Here is a 20400-nt window from a genome sequence, read left to right as displayed (position 1 = left end):
ATCAATTCACACATAAAGTATGACTTTCAGGATTCTAGAAGAAAGGCATATTTTACGGTGGAAGTAGGATGTTATAGTGAACTATTTAGTACATTTGGTGAATGCCATAGTCTATGTCATGTGATCCATTTTCCTTTGACTTTTCCCTAACAAAGTTATCCTAAGACTCCCTAAGGTACGACAAGAAGGGACAACCCATACACCACCTTCAAGGCAAAACAAAGTGATCCTTAAGACAACCAACCGTAGGTGCACCTCGTATGGAAATCAAGTCCACACTATTGGTTAAGCCTGTTCTGAACATTCATTCATACGGACTTCATGTAAGTACCCTTCTCCAATAGTAATTATAGGTCACACATAGTACAATGTGAGAGTAGCATCTGATACCACTAGTCCTACTTTGTGCTCCTAATGGATTCCCTTGGATTAAGAACTTTACAATAACTTAACAAAAATTATAATGAATTATGTAAAATATTACAGAGAACTAAAGAGAATCCAAAGATAGTGAACTTCCAAGGTATTATCGATTAGGAAGTGAGCTCATTTCCTTAGAAGATTCCTAACCGAGGTTATCCTAAGGATGTCCAAAGTATGACCTGAAGGAAACATCTAAACACCTTCTTCAATGCACACCAAGGGTATATTTAATAATACCCACCAAAATCTTAATTCACTCGTGAGAATAAGTCACCATTCAAATCACAAGATATAAGAAGAACACACAATAAACGACCAACGACTTCCCTTTCGGAATTACTACTAAGTACAATGAGTAGATAGCATCTGATACCACCACCTACCCTAATAGTACACTCGTTTAGAAGGTTAAACACCAAGATTTTAGAATTTCTTACTTAGTGCAATTGGTAGATAACATCTCATACCCCCACTTACCCTAAGTAGTACCTTTTTTTAGAAGACATAATTCATAAATTTCTTTTGTGGGAGTTAGCTTAATCTACATAGACCATTACAGGTACACATGGAATCCCAATATTAACCCATATCGAATGAGGTATCCTAACTTGCCTAGAGTATGGTCATAATTTTTTATCTTTTAAATGGATTTTCCAATAGCTACGCCTATGCGGGCTCATTTTTAAGGGATAAGGAGATTACTACTAAGTAAATCATTCTCTACAAAAGAGGAGTACTCATATCAATAGGTACATTGGAATACAACATCTAAACTAACAATGTATAACCACCCCTTCTTCATATTCTCTCGATGATAGGCATAACTACCCACAGATTATCAAAATTATATACTATAGGTAAAGAATAACTAATTAACAACACATCTCAACTCAAAAAGGGTATTCATGGGCAGACCTATCTTAGAAAGCTCTTAGGATGAAATGAGATTGCTGCTATAGTTGTTCATCTCAACTCACGAAGAGTTCACCCCAAACCCCCTCCCCTTTACTCAACTTAACTTCATACATTCATTTGAGTGTGTTTGTATACATGTGAGCACATCTTTTACATAACAATCATTTCATTCACATTAACTTCTATTCATCAAATCACACACTTTACATGCTTCATATAATCATACACTTCATTTAGGTAATATAAACACAACATGCAATTCCAAATTCACAATAAACAATACAAGAACCATTCTCAATTTAACTTTATTCACATATTTGGCCTCCTGAGCCACACTGACAATACATACTAAATAACATCAACTTCATCAAGTAAACACCACCAGCAAGAAAGTGGACTATACCACTCAAGAATAATTTATAATAAGAATCATACAATATAAGCAATTCACCATATAATCAAAAAATCACCTCCTATAACCAATTTATCATTTTTTTCCTCATAATATGTCCCTTAGGTAGCTAAATCATAATAACGACACAAAAAAAATTAATTCATACCCTACACAAACATGCTCATTTTACACATTACTTAATCTAAAAGTTTGAAATTTGAATAAACATGGGTTCATTAGGGTTTTGGAATTAAAATATTCAATTCAAACTAGAAGAAACGTAATTGAATCATTAAAAAACTTTAATAAGAAGACCCATGCTTAAAATAAAAGATAGAAGAAAGTAGAGTTTGAAAACCCTTTTTGAAATCTTTTTAAAATGACTCCTTGAATAGAAGAGGCTTCAAGGATTGATGCCATACCTCAAATGCAAGAAAACCCACTATTTTGGTGAACATTACGCCCAAACCAGCCCTCCTAGCTCTTCTTTACTTCTAGCTTCAAAAAAGACTTGAGAGAGTTTGTCTTTAGAGAGAGAACTTGAATTTTTAAGTGAGAGGTCTTGTCTAGGTCTACGACATAAAACTAATCTAATATAACTATAAATAGCTAATTATATCATCCTAGGGTCCTAAAAAACTTTAGGTGAATTTACACAAAACACCCCAAGCTGGAACTAGGCGATACAAATTATGAAGACAGCATCCACGACTCACAAACGACGGGTCGTTTGTCAACCAACGCCCCGTCGATGGGGTTTCATTGGTTGGATATCAAACTCTCAAAACCATAAGACCTGAAGGTTCCATCAAAGTACCAAGTCGACGAGCCCTCAATGGGTCAACTAGTTATCGAATGGCCCCGTTGATTGACACTGTCAGGCAGTTTTTAACCAATATGTTGGGCCTTCCTCTAAAGCCCCTTGAGGGTGATAGGTGGGTTCGTGCCAGAACGTTAAAACTATAAACACTGTCTTCTAGGTATTAGAGACATTCCACAAAGGTTTCAATTAAAACGAACACGTAAAACTCAATTAGACACATCAAGAACATAAGTACTTTTTAAGGCACACCTTCCAAACGTCTTGGACGTTTGACCTAAAAACTTAACCAAAATTAACACAATACCTAAGAATAGTAATGTACTCATTTTTAACTTGAAGTTACCTCAATAAATACTCACGAGGCTCTAGTTAACCTTTGTTCATTTTAGGGCGTTACATTCTCCCCTAATTAGAATAACACTCGCCCTCGAATGACATTAAAACATCAAGAACAAATAGGAATCACATAGAATCACATAAAACATTAAAATCATGCTAAAAAATTTCAAAATCAAACAATCAGTTTGCATGGAGCATCATTTCACACTTTCAAACACAAGTAACATAAGCATACTCTTTGCAAAATTTCAAAACTCACCCTTAATCTTCTTGCATGGAGGAACTAGGTTATCCAACATTAAAGATTATTATATACAACCTTTTTATATAAATTGAAACTTCAATATAAGTTAAAGCATTTTTTCTTCATAAATGTGAATTTTACTGTGAGAATTCATTGTATTCATTTTAAATGGTTTTTTTAAAAAACAATTATTTGAGCAATGCATCAAGATGAGATGATAATATGAAGTATAAAACTATATAAACTCATTCCATAACATGAAAAAACAATCATAAAGACTAAATACTTAACGAGATTATCAACTCTGTATTAGTTATCCTTCCTCCATCCCATCCCATATGAGGGTTCTTCTTTAGAGAATTACGATCCAGGGAAGCTTGATTGACCTCTTTCCCTCTTTCTTTGATGTTAGGAATTACCTAATATTGTATAACTTATTACCACAAGCAAAAAAACCATCCATTCCATTAAGATACCATCCAAAATGTTGCTTCCGACAAGTAGGGCACCTAATCCTGTCAACAGTATGGCCACAACCTTGGGAATTTTGTTTGGAGCCTTATCTTTGTGTCCCTTTAAATAATATTGGTGATAGAACCTCTTCTTAGGTTTTTGGTGACTAGAATCATGCGACCTAGGAATCTAACCTCTTGGTGTATCTCCCTTATTTTGGACTCCTTAATTTCTTTTGCATAGACCATGAACCTTAAAATATCTAGGTCATTAAGAAGCATTGCAGTACGAACTCTTTCTCTACCTTACTACACATTCCCATCACAAACTTATTCATCCTATCCGTAGGGTTTGATAACCATGGTTGGGGAATACTTAGAGAGTAGGGTGAATTTGAGGGAGTCTTGCACACTCATTCCCCCTTGACAAAGTTTCATGAATTTCATGATTTTTTTCTCCCTCCACACTATGGGAAAGAAACTATTGAAGAAATCCTCTTTGAATTCAAACAATCAACCGTTCCTCTTTCTTAGGGTCTCTCAACCATCCATTGCTCAAACCATACGTGAGCCACATGTTTGAGTTAGTAAGCGGCTAACTCCACTTTTTACCTATGGGTCACACCCATAGAATTTACCACATTCAAAACCTCATCAATGAAACCTTGTTTATCTTCATCCACCTTAGGTCCATGAAAAGAGGGAGGGTTCATCCTCATGAAATCACGAATTTTAGAGGCAGGAGTACTAGCATTAGTTGGGATCCAACTCTTTGGTTATCTTGGGCAACAAAATGATTGCTGACGCCATGAGCTTGAGACATCATGAGTTGGGTCAAGTTCATTTGGGCAAATCTCAACTTCATATTAGTCATGTACCCCTCAAAAAAAGGATCCAGATGCATAGGGGGAACTTGGGTCACTTGAGGTTCTTAAAGGGGAAATTATACATTCTCTTTGTATAGGCCATTAATAGCAACTTGCCCAAAACGGTGAGGGATCCTCTCATTAGCTACACCTACCTCCTCTCTTATAGTGGTTGATCTCCTCAAATTCATGGCCTACAAAAACAAACAGAAGAGGTTGAGAAAAGACACCTTATGTGACTCAACGCCAAGGCACGACATTAAAATAGTGAAGAAAATGAAACATATGTAATCCTATAGCCTCTTCTCCATGGATGTGTGGCGACTCACACCAATGACCCAAGATATTAGTTTATGTGTATTGTGAGACTTGTTTAGACCCTAAAAAAATTCCCATAAGCTTATGCTCTGATACCAACTCTGTCAACACCCGAGAGCACCCCCTAGAAGTTAGGGAGAACCCTCCAATCGTAGTGAGGCGTACTTGATCCCTTAGGATTTTGTACAAGCCTTTAACTATCATTCATTACATAAGACATGAAAATTAGTGCAGCATTAAAACTTTTCAAGATATTAAATCAAACTATTCTTTCATAAATATTTAGAGAATGTCATTGTCACAATCAAACTTAAAGACATTATATAATATCTTAGTGACACTACCCTTAACTTTGAAACAAAACACGTAATAAGTCTTTAAATAAAGAACTAAGAAAAGGACTATGCTCTCAAATATGTGGGACATACTTTTCCTTGAGAGAAACTTACCAAGCTTCACCTTCTAGTCTTCAACCTTCCTTCCGTAACCTATACTTAGATAGTAGAGAAGTATGGGGTTAGTATAAAACAATGTAATAAGTATGGCATATGCAAAATAATGTAAAAGGGGACATTTTAGTAAAATAACCTTTCATGCCAAATAAGAAAATCATTCACGATTTATGATATTAAATAGTATAAGGATCATCAATTACCATATAAAGAAGGAATTTCTCGACTATTGAAGAAAGGCTCATATTACAGTAACATTAGGACTTTTCATTGAACTAGTTAGTACATTAGCATAGTCAAAGTCATGTAATCCCTTTTACTTCGAAGTTTTCCTAAAAAAGTTATGCTAAGACTCCCTAAGGTAACAAAATAAAGGATCGCCTATGCATCCCCTGAAAGGCACACCAAAGATATCCTTAAGATGACCAACCATAGGCTTTCCTTGTATGGAAATCAAGTCCACACTCATGTTTAAACCTATACCAAACATTCAATCATACGTACTTCATATAAGAACCCTTCTCCAATAGTAATTATATGTCACACTAAGTTTAATTTTAGAGTAGCATCACATACTAACACTCCCACTTAGTGCACCTAATGTATTTCCTTGAATTGATCACTTTAAATTACAATAATTTAACAAAAATTACAGCGAATTATGTAAAAAAATTACAATAAACTAAAGAGACTCCAAGGATAGTAAACGTCAAAGGAAATGCCAATGAGGAAGTGAGCTTATTTCCTTAGAAGTTTCCTAGCCGAGGTTATCCTAAGACTCTCTAAGGTATGACATGAAGGACACGTCTAAACACTTCCTTCAATGCACAACAAGGGGATCTTTAAGACTACCCATCAAAATCTTACTTAACTAGGGAGAATAATCACTATTCAAATCACAAGACATTAGAGGAACAATAATAAACCACCAAAGACTTCCCTTTCAGAATGACTACTTATTGCAATGAGTAGATAGATCCCATACCAGCACCTACCCTAAGTAGTGCAATCTTTTAGAAGGTTTGGCACCAAGATTCCCCTTTCGGAAGGTCCTAATTAGTGCAATGGATAGATAGCGTCCCATACCACAACCTAACGTAAGTAGTACGTTATTTTAGAAGACTTAGCTCCTCCATTTCTTTATTGGGGTTAGTTTATGAGAGCTAGAAATGGAATCTCGATATTAACCCTTATTGAATGAGGGATCCTCACTTGCCTAGAGTAAGGTCATACGTTTAGCTTTTGGATGTATTTCCCAATAGCTACACCTATGCGGTCACATAGTTAAGTGATAATGATAATACGACTAAGTAACTCATTCTCTACTAACATTTAGTACTCATATCAAGAGGTACATTGGAATACAACATCTCAACTCACGAAGTGTAACCACCCCTTGTTCATATCCTCTGGGTGCTAGGCATAACTACTCACAGATTCTCAATATTATAAACTATAAGTTAAGGATAACTAATGAACAACATATCTCAACTCACGAAGGGTATTCATCCTCCGACCTATCTTAGAAAGCGCCTAGGATGAAATGAGGTTGCTCCTAAAAACATCATCTCAACTCATGAAGGTGGTCATCCAAAAACTCCCCTTTTTACTCAATTTAGCTTCATGCGTTCATTTGAGTGTGTGTGTGTGTACATGTGCGCACACCATTCACATAAGAATCATTTCATTCACATTCACTTCTATTCATACTTTAGACCTTCATTCATCAAATCACACACTCTACATGCTTCACATAATCATATAGTTCATTTAGGCATAATCTAAACATAACATGCGATTAAAACTTCATAATACACAATACAAGAACCATCTTCAATATCACTTCATTTTACATATTAGGCCTTCAAAGCCACACTCACAATATATATTAAATAAAATCAAGTTCATCAAATAAACACCACCACCAAGAAGGTGGACCATACCACTAAACAAAAATTTATAACAAAAATCATACAATATAAGCAACTCGCCATATAACCAATCCATAACCACCTATAACAAATTTCTCAATATTTCATAATAACAAGGCATTTAGGGAAGTAGCTAAATCATAATTATAAAACAAGAAAACCAAAGTTCATACCCTACAAAAACATGCTCATTTAACCCATTTCTTAAGCTAAAAGTTTGAAATATGCATAAAAATGAGTTCAATTGAGTTTTGTTATTAAAATAATCTATCCATACTATATGAAACATATTTGAATTCTCTGAACACTTTTACAAGTGTGATCCATTCTTAAAATCAAATATAGAAGAAAGAAGAGTTTGAAAACCATTTTTCTAATCTCTTGGAAATGACTGCTTGAATGGAAGAGGGTTAATGGATGGATACCATACCTCAAATGCAATACAACCCGCTAATTTTGGTTAAGAGACAAGTCCAAACCATTTTTCCTAGCTCTTCTTGACTTCTAGGGTTATGCCTCGTATTTTTTTATACGTAGTGCGCATCATGATCTAGTAGACGTAAGTCCGGGGAATGAGATTTTATTTTAAGTTCCAAGTGATTAAAGAAATATTAAGCAAGGATGTTAATTCCAAATGTGATATAAAGTATGATTTGGCTAATGTAAGTGTCATTAACTTTAAGTGATGGATAAATTAGTGGCTGATTTGGATTAATTTAATCCAATGGGCCCCACCACTCATAATTGGTGGCTGATTAGGATTAATTTAATCCAGTGGGCCCCACCACTCAAGGCAAAAATTAAAAAAAGATCAGATTGTGAGCTGGCCTTAGTGGACAGGTGTAGAGGGGGGCTGCCTCCACTTCATACTATTAAATGAGGTGGAGAAATCCACTCTATGCTAAATAAAGTGGTGAAATGCATTGCTGCATATCATCTTCTTCTTCACCACTTGTTTTAGGCAGCCATGGAAATGGAGAAACCAACCCTACAACTCTTGGCCAGCAGCTGCAAATAATTTGGTTAGTAATTACCTTGTTTGGTGTGTTAATTATTTAGAATACCTTTGTTAATTATCCATTAATTTTAAGAAGGGGGCGTGACCAGTAGCTTAGGAAGTTTTTTTAGTTATTGAATGTGCTAAGTATGAACGGAAACCATAATCGGATTATTAGTGGTGTCGTGTTGGTGCTTGGTCTGTTTTGATTAAAGCAAACTGTGGGAAAATTCTGTTTTGGCATTATGTATATGTTAAATGTGATTATGAGTATATACTCCAAAGGATGAATACGATAAGGTAGATGTGTTGCGAATTATAAAATGAGTTATCGCTGGGTGTGTCGTTGCTTCACTGCCATGGTTGCCAAGATGGAACTGTTTTGGGGAGGGGGCTGTTTAATATGATTCGTTGGGTTATATATGTTATTGCTATTGCTGTGGATAATTTGGGTTGTTGTCGGATTGGGACAAAGTAAGGAAAATAGGGGAAGTGCTGCCGAATTTTTGTTAGATTATTAGCTAGCTTACAAGAAAGTAAAGTGCGATCTTTATCTAATTGCGGCACGATTGTTGGTTGTTATAGATTAATAGCTTGAGCAGTAAATATTGGACGTGCGGCTCGATTATATGGTATGTAACGCTGTCCCTTCTTTCTTTGTTTGGCATGACTTTTAAAAATAAATGAATAACGGACAGGTTTGATACTTACCTCTAGAGCGTCTAGGTGACGTATATTCTTGCTTCCACAATTATTCCTGTATATATCGGCTATGTCAAAGGCTATGATGATTTCTCATATCTATGGTAGTGCTTCTTAGAGTCATTGAGATTTTACGTTTCAATATTGTATTAAAGGTTCATAATTTTGATAAAACATTAATCTTTGGTAATACTCCTTGTTCGTTCACGTTGATTGTTCTATTGAGTTATATGAAATGATTTTAATTGCATATGGTTGCTCATAATATTCTGCTCGTGCATAGAGTCATTTATCATTTCACTGAGTCCCGGGCCGGGTAATGTTCATGCGGAGTTTCTTGCATATGTCACCGAGTTCCTCACTAGAGGGCTTGGTATGTATATTATATATATGATTGGTGATGAGGATGGTTATGATGATGATGATGACGGAGATGACGTGATGATTATTTTGCCGAGCCCCTTACTAGGAAAGCTGGAACCTTATATGTTAAATATATGCATGATTTTCACTTAAAAGGGTATATGTTTAGCGATATTTTGTTTCGAATTGCCATATTGGAATCATGTCATCTTTACCTTATGCTTTACATACTCAGTACATTGTCCGTACTGACCCCCCCTTTCCTTCGGGGGCTGCATTTCATGCCCGCAGGTGTAGATGTGTAGTTCGGTGATCCTCCCGCCTAGGATATCTACTCTGCTGATTGGGAGAGCTCCACTGTTCCGGAGCCCAGTCGTTTTGGTACATAACTTTTTGTGTAGTCTTTTGCTCGTCTATGGGTACGGCAGTGCCCTGTCCCGTCGAGTTTCACTACTGTACTCTTAGAGGTCTGTGGACATTATGTGGGTTGTATATATATGTTTTGGGTAATGGTCTGGACATGGTTTGTTTGGGATGTCCGCTTGCACAGGGGCAGCCTTGTCGGTTGCGTACATCATTATGTATTGTGTAGTGGCAGCCTTGTCGGCTTACGTATGTTATTATGCTTTGGATAGAGGCGGCCTTGTCGGCTCGTGTATGTTGTTACGTTGAATGGTTATGACTCCTTATGAGACAGGTCATCTTTATATATATGATGTTGGGGTTGACTTGATTTGATTAAATTCCATATTGTCTTAGTTTCAGTTGGTTATACTTAGCAGGTTTGTATGTGGGTGTCTAAAAGGGCACTAGTCACGGCCCATCGGGTTGGGTCGTGACAAAGTGTGGTATCAGAGCGGTTCTTCCTCGGAAGTGTCTACAGACCGTGTCTAGTAGAGTCTTGTTTATCGGTGTGTTGTGCACCACATCTATAAATAGGAAGCTATAGGACATTTAGGATGTCATACTTTCTTCTTATTCTAGATCATGCGATAGAGCTATATGAACAGGATAATCCCTCTCTAACGAATCCGTGTGTTTTCAGCTATGCCTCCAAAGAAAGCGACAGCCGCCCAGAAGGGCAAATCGGTAGCAGAGTGTACTACTCAGACCCGGAGAGTTACTAGGGCCCGTGCCCATTCTATGCCTAGTATTATGCTCCAGTCAGAGAGCTCTGCTACACTGCCACCGCCAGAGGAGCTTAGAGCAGCAGCAACTCCAGTTCGGGGGACAGCACCAGCCCCCGAGGCCCCAACACCTGAACCTCTATCTCCTCAGTCAGTAGCGGAGGATAGGGCCATGAGAGATGCGATTCAGTTGCTGACTAGATTAGTGGCAAGTCAGGTTCGCAGGCATGGACTAGGAGTTGATAATGCGGACAGATTTGATATCTTAAGGGCTCGTGACTTCCTAAGTTGTAATCCTCCAGAGTTCTTTGGGTCAAGGCCCCAGGATGATCTGCAAGAGTTTATTCGTCAGATGCAGCGTCCATTGAGAATAATCAAAGCTTCGGAGACTGAGTCTGTTGAGTTTGCTACATATCGTTTGCGGGATGTAGCTATTAATTGGTATGAGTCTTAGAAGTTATCTAGGGGTGAGGGTGATCCTCCAGCGGTATGGGATGAATTTGTGGAGGATTTCCAGGGACACTTCCTGCCTCCAGAGATGAAGCGAGCTATAGAGTCGATAGATTCTTGCGTTTGAAGCAAAATGGCAGGAGCGTTCGAGAGTATAACCTCGAGTTCGATTCATTGGCTAGGCATGCGCCTACTATTATGGCTGATATGGGCAGACATGGTACATCGTTATATGATGGGATTGGATCGTTATCTGATTGACGGTTGTATGGTAGTGACTCTTCAGACAAGTATGGACATTGCTCAGGTGCAGGCATATGCAAAGGGGGTAGAGGATCGGCACTGGGGACGTCAGCCAGATAGAGATTATAATAGAGACCAACATAAGAGGGCTAGATCAGCAGGTTATCCTGACGAGTTTTGAACCGGGCAGTCTCAGCAGCATGTTAGATTTTCTTCCCAACCAGCACAGAGTGCACCCCCACGTTTCATGGGTAGTGGGTTTGATCGTATGGGATATTCGGAAGCTGGTCAGAGCTCTAGGGCGTCAGGGTCACAGATGGGCAGGGGTTTGAGCCAGACGAGGCCACCTTTGCCTCGGTGTTCTCGCTGTGGTAAGTCCCATCCTAGGGAATGTCGTTGGGCTACAGGTGCGTGTTTTTCTTGTGGCCGTCAGGGCCATACTATGAGGGAGTGTCACCTTAGAGGTAGTGCAGGTGGTATGGAACAGCCTACAGGGTCCATTGCTGGTTCATCTTCTTCTGTGGCTATGCGCCCTAGGGGGCAGGGTATTCAGGCGCCAGCAGGCCGTGGTAGAGGACGTGGTGGAGCTTCCAGTTCTAGCGGTCCCTCCAACCGTATATATGCTTTGACTAATAGGCAGGATCAGGAGGCGTCACCTAATGTGATCACAGGTATATTATCACTATTCTCCTGAAGTGTGTATGCATTGATAGACCCAGGTTCCACCTTATCATTTATATCTCCCTTTGTATCTAGTAGAATCGGAATAGAGTCTGAGTTGATAGAACCATTTGAGATAGCTACACCTGTATGAGATTTTGTCATAGCTATGCGAGTATATAGGAATTGTTCAGTAGTTATATATAGTCGTCGTATCGTAGCAGATCTAATAGAGTTAAATATGATTGAGTTTGATATTATCATGGGCATGGATTGGTTAGCTGTTTGTTATGCTAATGTTGATTGCATAGGAAAGATAGTTTGATTTCAATTTCCAGGGGAACCGATTATAGAGTGGAAGGGGAGTACAGTTTCGCTGAAAGGTAAGTTCATTTCATACCTCAAGGCCGGGAAAATGGTTAGAAAAGGCTATATTTACCATCTTATTCGGGTGCATGACATAAAGGCAGAGGCACCGACTCTTCAATCAGTCCCGGTAGTTAATGAATTTCTTGATGTATTCCCCGAGGAACTTCCACGCCTTCCTCTAGAACGAGAGATAGAGTTTACGTTAGATGTACTGCCAGATACCCAGCCTATATCTATACCTCCTTATAGAATGGCACCTGCTGAGTTGAAAGAATTGAAAGAGCAATTGATGGATTTGCTAGAAAAGGGCTTCATCAGGCCTAGTACGTCACCTTGGGGAGCACCGGTACTGTTTGTGAGGAAGAAGGATAGGTGGCTGCGGATGTGCATTGATTATAGGCAGCTGAACAAAGTAACAATAAAGAACAGGTATTCCCTCCCAAGGATTGACAATCTATTTGACCAATTGTAGGGTGCAAAGTGTTTTTCAAAGATAGACTTGCGGTCAGGTTATCATCAGGTGCGGGTAAGGGAGGCAGATAACCCAAAGACGGCATTCCGGACCCAATATGGGCATTATGAGTTTAGAGTGCTGTCTTTTGGGCTGACTAATGCTCCAGCGGTGTTCATGGATTTAATGAATCGAGTATTCAAACCATTCCTTGATATGTTTGTTATTGTATTTATAGACGATATTCTGGTGTATTCACGTTCAGAAGAGGAGAATGCAGACCATTTAAGCACGGTACTTAGGGTGCTTCATCACCTGAAGTTGTATGCTAAATTTTCTAAGTGTGAGTTCTGGTTGACTTCAGTGGCATTCTTGGGGCATATTATTGGAGTTGATGGTATTCGGGTAGACACGCAGAAGATTGAGGCGGTAAAGACTTGGCCCAGACCTACGACACCTACTGAGGTATGCAGCTTTCTGGGGTTAGCAGGATATTACAGGAGATTCGTAGAAAAGTTTGCCTCAATTTTAGCGCCTTTGACAAGGCTAACTCAAAAGGCAGCCAAGTTCCAGTGGACTGATGCTTGTGAGCGAAGCTTCCAGCTATTGAAAGACAAATTGACTACAGCTCCATTCCTAACTCTTCCGGAGGGTCCAGATGGCTATGTTATTTATTGTGATGCTTCGGGTGTTGGGCTAGGATGTGTATTGATGCAGCATTGCAAAGTTATAGCCTATGCCTCCAGATAACTTAGGAAGCATGAAAAGAACTATCCTACTCACGATCTGGAGTTAGCGGTCGTGGTTCATGCCTTGAAGATATGGAGACATTTTTTATATGGTGTCCATGTGAACATCTATACAGATCATAAGAGTCTCCAATATATCTTTAAACAGAAGGAGCTGAACATACGACAAAGGCGGTGGTTAGAGTTGCTAAAGGATTATGATGTTGATATTTTATATCATCCAGGGAAAGCTAATGTTGTAGCAGATGCACTTAGCCGTAAGTCCATGGGTATCTTGACAGATGTACAACAAGAAAGGAGGGATATGGTTCGGGAGATTCAGCGGCTATCCAGCCTTGGAGTCCGTCTAGCTAATTCAGAAGACAGTGGAGTTTCTATTTGAGAGGTTGCTGAGTCCTCAATCATAGATGAGGTAAAGAGACACCAATAAAAGGACCCTATTCTGGCACAATATAGAGATGCAGCTCTTCAAAAGGAAAAGACCCCATTTAAGGTAACACCTGACGGAGTGTTACGATAGGAAGGCAGATTTTGTGTACCCGATACTACGGGGCTACGACGGCAGGTTATGGGAGAGGCACACTCTGCTCGTTATTCTATTCACCCAGGGTCAACAAAAATGTATCAAGACCTCAGATGCTTATATTGGTGGGATGGCATTAAAAAGGACATAGCAGAGTTTCTTGCTCAGTGCCCAAATTGTCAACAAGTCAAGATCAAACATCAAAAGCCTGGTGGATTATTACAGGAGATAGAGATCCCGACTTGGAAATGGGAGATGATTAATATGGACTTCATTACAGGCTTAGCTCGCACTCAATGGAAGTATGACTCTATATGGGTTATTGTAGATAGGTTGACGAAATCGGCCCATTTTCTTCCAGTCAGGACTACTTATTCGGCTAAAGATTATGCAAGGTTATATGTAAGGTAGATACTGAGACTTCATGGAGTTCCCACGCCTATTATATCAGACAGAGGAGCTCAATTTACAGCAAACTTTTGGAGATCGTTTCAGAAGGGATTGGGGACATAGGTGAACCTTAGCACAACATTTCACCCTCAGACTGATGGGCAAGCTGAGCGTACTATTCAGACATTAGAAGATATGTTGCGGTCCTGTATTATTTACTTCAAAGGTAGCTGGGATGACCACTTGCCGCTCATAGAGTTTGCCTATAACAATAGCTACCATTCTAGTATCCAGATGGCACCGTACGAGGCCATATATGGGAGGAAGTGCAGATCACCTATTGGTTGGTTTGATGTTGGCGAGACTAAGTTAATAGGCCCGGATGTGATTCAGCAAGCAGTTGACAAGGTGAAGCTTATTCAAGAAAGATTATTAGCAACCCAGAGTCGACAGAAGTCATATGCAGATAATCAGCATCGAGTTTGGAGTTTCAGATTAGTGACTGGGTATTCCTGAAGGTATCACCCATGAGGGGTGTGATGAGATTCGGCAGGAAGGGGAAGCTCAGTCCGAGATACATTGGGCCTTATCAGATTGTTCGTAGGATAGGCAAGGTTGCCTATGAGTTGGATCTACCATCAGATTTGGAGGCGGTACATCCAGTTTTCCATGTATCGATGCTACGTAAATGTATTGGTGATCATTCTAGAGTATTCCCAGTAGATGATGTTCAGGTAACAGAGGAGTTATCATATGAGGAGAAACCCGTAGCTATACTTGATCGTCAGGTTAGAAGGTTACGTACTAAGGATGTGGCTTCCGTCAAAGTGTTGTGGCAAAATAACAATAGGGAGGAGATGACTTGGGAAGCGGAAGACGAAATGAAGAATAAGTATCCTTACTTGTTCCCCGTACCTTTAGGTAATTCAATTCCTAGCTTGACTATATTGATTGATAAGAGAGATTATGTAGTAAGTTGGGACTCTGTGAGGCATCTATAAGTTACGAAATGCAGGTTGATAGGTATAACTGTTAGAAAGACCTTACTGGAATTTGTTTTTGGAAGACGCTAACTTAACATTCGAGGACGAATGTTCCTAAGGGGGGAAGGATGTTATGCCTCGTATTTTTTTATACGTAGTGCGCATCATGATCTAATAGACGTAAGTCCGGGGAATGAGATTTTATTTTAAGTTCCAAGTGATTAAAGAAATATTAAGCAAGGATGTTAATTCCAAATGTGACATTAAGTATGATTTGGCTAATGTTTGTGTCATTAACTTTAAGTGAGGAATTAATTAGTGGCTGATTTGGAATAATTTAATCCAATGGGCCCCACCAATCATAATTGGTGGCTGATTAGGATTAATTTAATCCAATGGGCCCAACCACTCAAGGCAAACATTAAAAAAAGATCAAATTGTGAGCTGGCCTTAGTGGACAGGTGTCGAGGGGGGCTGCCTCCACTTCATACTATTAAATGAGGTGTAGAAATCCACTCTATGCTAAATAAAGTGGTGAAATGCATTGCTGAATATCATCTTCTTCTTCACCACTTGTTTTAGGCAGCCATGGAAATGGAGAAACCAACCCTGCAACTCTTGGCCAGCAGCTGCAAATAATTTGGTTAGTAATCTCCTTGTTTGGTGTGTTAATTATTTAGAATACCTTTGTTAATTATCCATTAATTTTAAGAAGGGGGCGTGACCAGTAGATTAGGAAGTTTGTTTTAGTTATTAACTGTGCTAAGTATGAACGGAAACCATAATCAAATTATTAGTGGTGTCGTGTTGGTGCTTGGGCTGTTTTGATTAAATCAAACTGCTGGAAAATTCTATTTTGGCATTATGTATATGTTAAATGTGATTATGAGTATATACTCCAAAGGATGAATACGATAAGGTAGATGTGTTGCGAATTATAAAATGAGTTATCGCTCGGTGTGTTGTTTCTTCACTTCTATGGTTGCCGAAATGGAACTGTTTTGGGGAGGGGGCTGTTTAATATGATTCGTTGGGTTATATGTGTTATTGGTATTGCTTTGGATAATTTGGGTTGTTGTCGGATTGGGATGAAGTAAAGAAAATAGGGGAAGTGCTACCGAATTTTCGTTAGATTATTAGCTAGCTTACAAGAAAGTAAAGCGCGATGTTTATCTAATTGCGGCACGATTGCTGCTTGTTATAGATTAATAGCTTGAGCAGTAACTATGGGACGTGTGGCTCGATTATACGGTATGTAACGTTGTCCCTTCTTTCTTTGTCTGGCATGACTTTTAAAAATAAGTGAATGACGGACAGGTTTGATACTTACCTCTAGAGCGTCTAGGTGACGTATATTCTTGCTTCCACAATTATTCCTCTATATATCGGCTATGTCTAAGGCTATGATGATTTCTCATATCTATAGTAGTGCTTCTTAGAGTCATTGAGATTTTACGTTTCCATATCGTATTAAAGGTTCATAATCTTGATAAAACATTAATCTTTGATAATACTCCTTGCTAGTTCACGTTGATTGTTCTATTGAGTTATAAGAAATGATTTTAATGGCATATGGTTGCTCATAATATTCTGCTCGTGCATAGAGTCATTTATCATTTCACCGAGTCCCGGCTCGGGTAATGTTCGTGCGGAGTTTCTTGCATGTCACCGAGTTCCTCACTAGAGGCCCTGGTATGTATATTATATATATGATTGGTGATGAGGATGGTTATGATGATGATAATGACGGAGATGACGTGATGATTATTTTGCCGAGCCCCTTACTAGGGAAGCTGGGCACCTTATGTGTTAAATATATGCATGATTTTCACTTAAAAGGGTATATGTGTAGCGATATTTTGTTTCGACTTGCCATATTGGAATCCAATCATCTTTACCTTATGCTTTACATACTCAGTACATTGTCCATACTGACCCCCCCCCCTTTCCTCGGGGGCTGCGTTTCATGCCCGCAGGTGTAGACGCGCAGTTCGGTGATCATCCCGCCTAGGATATCTACTCTGCTGATTGGCAGAGCTCCACTGTTTCGGAGCCCAGTCATTTTGGTACATAACTTTTTGTGTAGTCTTTTGCTCGTCTATGGGTACGGCGGGGCGCTGTCCCGTCGAGTTTCACTACTGTACTCTTAGAGGTCTGTGGACATTATGTGGGTTGTATATATATGTTTTGGGTAATGGTCTGGACATGGTTTTTTTGGGATGTCCGCTTGTACAGGGGTAGCCTTGTCGGCTGCATACATCATTGTGTATCGTGTAGTGGCAGCCTTGTCGGCTTACGTATCTTATTATGCTTTGGATAGTGGCGGCCTTGTCGGCTCGCATATGTTGTTACCATTGAATGGTTATGACTCCTTATGAGACAGGTCCTCTTTATATATATATGACGTTGGGGTTGACTTGATTTGATTAAATTCCATATTGTCTTAGTTTTAGTTGGTTAAACTTAGCAGGTTTGTATGTGGGTGTCCAAAACGGGCACTAGTCACGGCCCATCGGGTTGGGTCATGACATCTAGCTTCCGAAGCGACTTGAGAGAGTTTGTCTTTAGAGATAGAGTTTTAATTTGAAGTGAGGGGTCTTCTATAGGTCTAGGACTTAAAACTAATCTTAAATAACTTAAAGCCCCTAAAAATATCATCCTAGGGTCCTAAATGTGTTGGGGTGAATTTACTCAAAGCACCCAGAATGGCAGCAGGGGAGATAAATTTTGCAGGCAGCATCCAAGACTAACAAACGACGGGCCATTTGTCAACCAACGCCCCGTCCATGGAGTTTCATTGGTTGGGTATGCAACTCTAAAACCCTCTAGATCTGGAGGTCCAATCGAAGGACCAAGTCGACGGGCTGTCGATTGGCCAACTGGTCGTCGACTGGTCCCGTATATGGACACTACCACACAGTTTGGGAACACAGTATTGGTCCCTCTTCTATGGACCCTTCTAGGTCCTCGGTGGGGTTGTGGTCGAACGTGAAACCCCTAAACATTGTCGTCTACGTCTTAGGAACATCCCGCATCAATTTTTATTAAAACAAACACGTAAAACTCACTCAAACACATCAAGATACACAACTAATTTCTAAGGAAAACCTTCTTAACGTCATGGACATTTGACCTCCAAAATCAACACACTACCTAAGAACACTAATGTAACTCTTTTTAACTTATAATTAACTCAAGAAACACTCATGAGGTTGTAGGTCACCTTAGTTCATTTTAGGGCGTTACAGTTTTATGCTTCAAATTTTGCGGCTTCTATTGTATTAAGGTATGGTAACAGTTTATCCTTAGTTAAACTTCCATCTAGGTGTTCTCAAAATGGTTTTAAATAGGTTTCCTATGATCAAAATTCCTCACATCAAATCCAAGCATGGGTTCATTGTCAAACTATTTTCAAAGACATCCTAATGATGAATTGATGTGTATTTAATATTTTTATGATTATTTCCTATGGAATTTATTAAAGAACCCATGATACTCCTATTCCTCAATTTAGCCTAGAAAGTGGTTCATGTGATCTTTATTAGATGTTAATTTAATTATGGTTAGTTTATGATGTACTATTTAGTACTCTTCATATCCACATTAATTAATTATGGATTGTTGAATAATGGTATATTATAGTCTTTATCATTGGAATTGATGTTTTGTGGCATGGTCCAGTTATGGTGGCAATGTTTACATTCTTCAATCATTAAATGTTGTGATCATGGCCTTGAGTGCAATATGTAACACTTCGAATGTCCGACACCTAATATAAAACCTCACATGAGTGTCTAAGGTTTGTACCAATGTTTTAAGGTCAATAATATTGTATAAAATTCATTTAGGATGTTTTAGAGTCTAAACCTGAAGGGACGTCCGTGACATCCAGAGACTAGTAAAAAATGTGCTAGTGCTTTCGTATTTTTCATAAGGTTTTAGGAGTTGGAAATTGATGAATTTAATGAAAAGGTGTCTAACACATATTGGATTTGGCTTAGTGTTACAACCCGCAAGTACACCCTAGAAGATAAGGCAACCTTAGGTCCGTACAAGGAATACTTGACTTTTCGAATGTCTTTTACTAGCCTCTTAGCTATCATTCACTACATAAGAAATGAAAAGTAGTGCAGAATTAAAGATTTTCATCATAAATAATAACATGGAAAATATATTTTATAAATAATTAAAGGATCATCTCATCGTCACAAGCAAAAGTAAAGACACGACATAATTATTTTAGGGACACAGTCCATAAATTAACAGATTTTACATAATAAGTCTTAAACAAAAACTAAAGCAATAAATACTATGCCCTAGACATATGAGGACATTCTTAGTCTTGAGAGAGTCAATTCCGAGGTTTGCTTTATAACCTTCAACATGCATACAACCTATACCTATAGAGTATAGAAAAGTAAGGGTTAGTACAATCATTGTACTAAGTATGGCATAAGCAAAAACACATGAAAAAGGGATATTTTTGTTCAAGTAAGGCTTTTATGCCTTTTAGTTAAACATTTATGAATGTAGAAGTAAAAAAACATACAAATCACCAATTAACACATAACATCAACCTCCATTATTTTAGTACCTAAAATCACATTACAGTGAACTTAATCAACCTTACAGTGAACACATTTCCCATTGAGGTTTCCCTAACGAATTATTCTAAGACTCACTAAGGTAAGACTTGGAGGAACCGCCCATAAAATTCCTTCAATAACAACCCAAGTGATCCTCAAGAATATCGATTGTAGGCTTACCTAGCATGGGTAACAATTTCCACACTCTATGACATGACACTAGAAGACTATGCTTGCATTAAAGACTTCACATAGGTGACCTTCTCCAAATGTACTTTTAAGTGACACTATGTGAAATGTGAAAGTAACATCCCATACTACTATTCTCACTTAATTCTCCTTGAGGATTTCATTGGATTAGGTACAAAACATTCATCATTCATAATTTTATCATACTAGACATAACCTTAACATGCTTTCTTAACATTAAAACTTAACTCACATAACTTCATTTGCATCACATGATAAATCATTCATTCATTTCATATAATTACACATCAAAACTCCCCTTTCAAGTGTCTACTTGTGAAATGGATAAATAGAATCCCATACCACCACCGACCTTACGTAGTACACTCTTTAGGAGACTTAGTTCATTTCATTCTTAGTTGGGGCTAGCTTAACAAACATAGACCATGAAGCTAGATTTG

This window comes from Solanum lycopersicum, chromosome 8 (genome assembly GCF_036512215.1).
Source record: "Solanum lycopersicum chromosome 8, SLM_r2.1".
In the NCBI taxonomy this organism is placed as follows: domain Eukaryota; kingdom Viridiplantae; phylum Streptophyta; class Magnoliopsida; order Solanales; family Solanaceae; genus Solanum; species Solanum lycopersicum.
This window is presented reverse-complemented; position numbering follows the sequence as displayed.